The sequence below is a fragment of the Passer domesticus genome, chromosome 1 (genome assembly GCF_036417665.1).
Source record: "Passer domesticus isolate bPasDom1 chromosome 1, bPasDom1.hap1, whole genome shotgun sequence".
NCBI classification, from domain to species: domain Eukaryota; kingdom Metazoa; phylum Chordata; class Aves; order Passeriformes; family Passeridae; genus Passer; species Passer domesticus.
The window spans coordinates 91580441-91585981 of NC_087474.1; the positions used below are offsets into that span (position 1 = coordinate 91580441).

General features: G+C 37.8%; 1 long non-coding RNA gene across 2 annotated transcripts; it reads right to left on the bottom strand.

The window, feature by feature from the left end:
• Positions 1-1551: 1551 nt before the first annotated feature.
• On the bottom strand, positions 1552-3247 carry LOC135288736 (uncharacterized). 2 transcript variants are annotated; one of them, XR_010351704.1, is made up of 3 exons: positions 2996-3247; positions 1927-2036; positions 1552-1606 (listed from the first exon to the last, which is right to left on the bottom strand). It is a non-coding gene; the product is annotated as an uncharacterized LOC135288736 (long non-coding RNA). The 2 variants fall into 2 exon arrangements; XR_010351703.1 differs by lacking the exon at positions 1552-1606 and adding an exon at positions 1621-1730.
• Between the last annotated feature and the right edge of the window lie 2294 nt (positions 3248-5541).

The window sequence follows — 5541 nt, forward strand, 5'->3', positions numbered from 1 at the left end:
GAATACAAGATCTTCACCAAATCAGAGAATATCTCCTGTTTGAATTAACCTGTAATCATCAAATCCAGATCTCTGCCTCTAACAGGACTATCTAAAACTAAAGGGTGTTGAATCTTAAACAGGATTAGAGGATTTCTTTCATACCTTGGAGAAACTAATTACCCACAGCAATGAGGTCGAAATATCAGGTGCTCCTACAAAGAATAAAGTAGGATTTGTTTCATTATTCATCTGTTCATACAGCTTTCCCCCAAAAGACAGCCACCTGAATTGCGTGCTCTTCACATGAATGAGGATTAGAAACTGCCCATACTGAGCTGGAACAAAAAGTGCTCAACTTCAGAGTGGTCGAAACAACATGTCTGCAACCAAACATCCTCTGCCACATAATATAGCCACACAATCCCCTCCATTTTATTGCGCAGGTGTTGTCTGAAAAATAAATCTGTTGTTTGAGATAATTCAGTAAGATTTTTTTAAATGGAGTCTATTACTCTAAAAGGAGCATAAAGTATACACAGATTAGCTCTTTAAGTAAAACAAACAACATCAGAAAAATTCTTTGAAAAGTTGTTGACTTAGTTATCAGCAGTGTTGTCAGGGTTCTTCACTAAACAGGAAAATGGAAAGATATTTGGTATACATATCACACAGTGTGAATAGTGAAAGTAATATATAAATTTAAATATAGTGTCTGCAATGCCTTTCTTTCAAGTTCATGTGAGAAAAAGCCTCATTCTACCAAAATATTCTTAGAGTTACATATTTCTTTAAGCCATTTCAGATGAAAGTGTATGCTTGTGTCCATGAGTTAATTCTCACTGACACGGCAGCCAGGCTGCAGGATTTCCATGATGCTTTCTCAGGGGCAGTGTTGATTGTCAAGTCCTCATCTCCTTCCCCTGGCACTACATATGCACACATATATGCACACACCAATTATTTAGACTTGGTTCCTAGCAAAGGTAGATGAATCTAAAGCTTTCTGTTTAAATTTTGAGCACAGTATCCATTCTTTGCATAGACAATTTCAACTGCATAAAATCCTAAAAATGACCAGGAGCTGGCTGAGATAAAGCAAAACCCTCTGTTTTTCCACCTGGTATGGTTGCTTAACAGGCCTGAGAGCAGCCACTTCAATGAATAAGCATTTGATGGGAGCTGTAATTCTTAGTTCTGGCAGGAGCAGTTATTCTTGCTTGTAGTTAATTAGTCCATCTGAGGAAAGTGTGATAACCTGCTGATACAAATCAGTGGCCTCAGAGCTTGTTCTAGAGGCTTTAACCATAGTTCCCCAGTACCTGAATTTAATCACATATGGTGTGGTCAACTGCACACTGTACTCCTCCTGCAGGGCTGCTGCAGATATCTACAGGAATTTTCTGTTCAGGCCAGGGAAAAGCTGTGTTCAAACTAAAGGAAGTTCCCCATGACTTATTTCAGGAATTGATAGTCCTATATCTAAAAGGCGGGTGAACAAGTGTTAAGCAAAAGGGATTTCAAGTGTAACAGGTTTAAATTGGAATGTCTGCCTTCTTGACTCAGGAATATTACCGGGAAAGCTGATGCTCTGCCTTGTGGGTATATGCTTCAGAAGTGTCATGGACTGAAAAATAGGATGGCTGTTTTGTTATTGCATTGCTTCACTGTGGTGGTTACAGCTTATTTTCAGTAGACATTGATCAGGACTTTGTTATTTCCCATTAGTGGTCTCTTTGTGCTGCTTTTGCCTTGAAAAAAGTGTGATTTAATAGGCACAAATATCATAGTGAGAAATGGGAATGTAAGAGGAGCAAAAACCAGTTATGCTGGTTTTGTTTACTTTCTTCAGTCTCTAGGAATAGGTAAAGCTTTCCTAGGCAGCAAATAACTTGACTGCCTAAGTTCTGGGTTCAGATTTGGCTTAAACCCTTGCTTGATACTGACCTTCAGGAAAGCTGATATTCCTAAGTGCCAGTTTTGCAACACTTCAATGTTGAGATTCAGGCTGTGAATGAGTCACCCAGGATCCTTTCTGTTGCATAGTCTCTTCAAACCTTGAGAGGGGTCAAGCACAAATTTGTGAGACAAGTCTGGAAGATATTCCCAAGCACTACAGATCCTCAGCTGTGAGTTTTCTGTTACTTCCTTTTACTTATGTTCCTATCTTCTTTAAAAAGAAAAACACACAAAACAAAAATAAAAATGTCACAGTGGGTAAACTTTTTTGTTTCCAAGGATGAGTTAGTAGGGTGAGGAAAATTCATAGAAAAAGTCTGAAGTGAAAACTTCACACTGATGAGCAAAAATTCAAATCCCTCATTATATTTATCTCTAAAGAACTACGCCAGGCTTGAAATTACTTCTGTCTTTCCTTGACCTTGGCAGGTTTCCAGAAAAAAAGCTACACAATCTGGAGAGCTTTGATGCAGGTTATGTAGAAATAATTCAGGGGCTCTATTTAAGGAACATATGCTGCATCCACTTTTTTCTAACAAATTCAAGGATAAAAACTAAGAATCCTAAAGAGAAAGAATAACACAAAAAGTATGACAGTTGGAAACATGTTGAAACTTTCAGGAAAAAAGCATTGAATTAAATTTCAACAGGGATTTTTGTTTTTCTTTTTTTAGAGAAAACACTGATAAAAGTAAAAGTAAGTAGTGATTTATTATTTTCAAAGATGATTGTTTTCAAAGAATTCTTTTTGATTGGGAAATGAGTTCTCTCTCACAGAAGAAGGATTCTAGACTTGACATATTGTATATAAATCAACAGTAATTTTTAACCAGGGAATAGTAGTGCCAGGTTTACACCACCATATACCGAACTGGATCTGTTCTATTTTCCTCCTTGTCTAGAACAGATAAAGATTTTTTAATCTTTTTTTTTTTTCCATTAAATAATGTTGGAGAATGGTAGTTGCAGCCATTACCAGATTAGGACAAGGATAGCATGGGCAAAAGTGACTGGAGACCTGACACTCAGCAGATTCCAGTACCTGAAGAACACTTACAAGAAGGCTGGAAAGGGACTTTATACATGGGTCTGTAGCAACAGACCAGGGGTAATGGCTTCAAATTGAATTAGGGACAGTTTAGATTAGATATTAGGAAGAAATTCTTCACTGTGAGGGTGGTGAGACACTGGAACAGCTTATCCAAAGAAGCTGGGGATGCCCAAGCAAGGCCAGGTTGTGGGGGGGCTTTGAGTAACCTGGTCAAATAGAAGATTGGCAGTGGGGTTGGAACTAGATGATGTTTATGGTCCCATCCAACCCAAACCATTCTATGATTCTATGATGTCAACATCTATGAAGAGCCCGGGTATAAAAGACTCCTCAGAAAGATTGTGGGCAACAATCTGCCTTATGATGTATGTGTGAAGGCATCCTGATGTAAAGGTGCAACATATAGAGATAGAAATCTTAAAAACAGTGGGAAAAATAGCCTTGGATTTTCCATGTCAGTTTTCTCCCCTCTTGGCTGTATGATTACAATCTCCCGTGTTTCCTTGAAAGCAGCAATGACCACAGGAAGCCGTTCAGTCTCTATACAGCTGCACAAGAAATGCTATAGGGTTCAGATTAGAAGGCAAGAGGCATTTTGTAAATAAGTGTCAGAAGTCACCAAGCACAGCACCTACCTGTGATTGGGAGCATTCTGTGACCTGTTCACTGCTTCAGCTGCAAGGGAGGCAACAGAGACAAGCAGAGCCAGCAAGGAATGTGACACTTTTAGATGTCAGTTAATGCAGCTGCCTTCATTCTGAGACACAAAGATTTTGTACCTGAAGGCACAGTAAAACCCATTCAGCAGTACCACTTCTGTCTGCCACCTAGTCTGAATCACCACAGCCATCAGTGGCTCTGTGCTGTAACTAGTACTTAATGGGCTGGAAACATTGAGGGAGGATCGGTTTCTTCAAGTTCATGCAGAACACCAAACACACACTTTTTTTCTTACTACCAATTTCTCCTCTGTGTATTTCTGGAGAACAAGGGCAAGTCTTACTAAATATATTATTTGTACAGCATATTTCTTTTATGGCAAATAGTTATTCAGTCACACATTACCCATTGGGCATGTACTCTGTTTTGAAGACATGCATTTGAATGTGCACACATGAATGACCATTTTTCAAACCTGAGATATTCAAATGGTGACACCATTATGAAGATGCAGCTGATCACTAGACCAGTTTTATACAGTTACCTGAGGGATTTTTTTGTTCTGTTATAGCCAAATAAATATATCCCTCAAAGTAATAAGTTCAGAATGTGCATAAACTTTTATTGTACATATTTTGTTTCTCAAATTAATTATATACCATATTTAAATTTTATGGATAAGAAGACGTTGTGCCTGACTGGGTTAAAGCTGGCCTATTAGTGTGATGGATATCATGCTCTAAGGTTAGTGTCTGGAAAGAATTCATGTAAGTTTATACAGTGCCCAAGGGTGACAGTTCAAAATTTCTTAGCAAAACAGCAAATTCATCTTCCCAAAGTGTGCTCTTTATCCTGAGTCACCTTGTCAAGCAAGTGACAACAGATGAAAATTCACTGTTGCTCAGCTCCTTGTCCAGCAAAGTCACTGCCTTTCTTTGCCTTTTCAGAGTTCAAAAAAAAAAAAAAAAGGCTCTGTCTTTTCTGCAAACCTCTGCAGTCCTACACGGTCAATAGTAGTAACACCTTGCTCTTTGGACATCAGTGAGATTCTGCCATATCTGCCTGTTCTCAGGATCCAGGGAGAACATTTGAGGGAAGGAGAGCTGTTATTAACATACACTAGTGGTGAGAGGGAGTTAAATATAAATCAGAAGGTATTTAATCTTGGTGGGAAAACTGCAAAACTTTGGAACTGTGGGAACAGAAGAAACATAATTGGAGGGGTGGAACTATAGATAACCTATTTTACTGACCATTCAGTTCAAATTTTTCAGTTGAGGAGAATGACACATTTCAGAAAAAAAAGACGCATTCATTTTAATACAAATTCTTAAGCAACCTTGCGAAAGAGAGTGACTGGTTTTTCACATAGCCAGAGCCTGTATGTTCTATAACATCAGGTTCAATTTGAAAAGTAGTTGGACAAGTATTTGCTACATCTGGTCAGAAAATATTTGACTTCATCTTTGCCAACATTTTCTTAACTTTGTCTTCATTTTTGGACCCCCCAATTTCAGCAGCAAAACACTGTATTTTTTTATCAGATACATTTTTTTAGAGAGGACACAAAAACGTGATTATTTTAAGGAAAATATTGTACAGAATTACACAGGAAAGGGTTGATTCAATATTTTTCATATATTTTTGAGACAAAAATTCACAGTAACTTAAGGTGTTCTTTTTGCTAGGTGCCAGTCTAAGAATGAGACAGTACTTTGTCAAGGATATTTTCAAGAACAAAATTATGAACAAATACCTGATTGTTTATTGAAAGGCAGACATATCACTTGTGGAAATCCATGCTGAATTATAGTGGAATATGTGGGATAAATTCCTTCAAAAATTTCAGAAGGACAACTTTATTCATCTGGATGAAAATTCAACCTTGTATG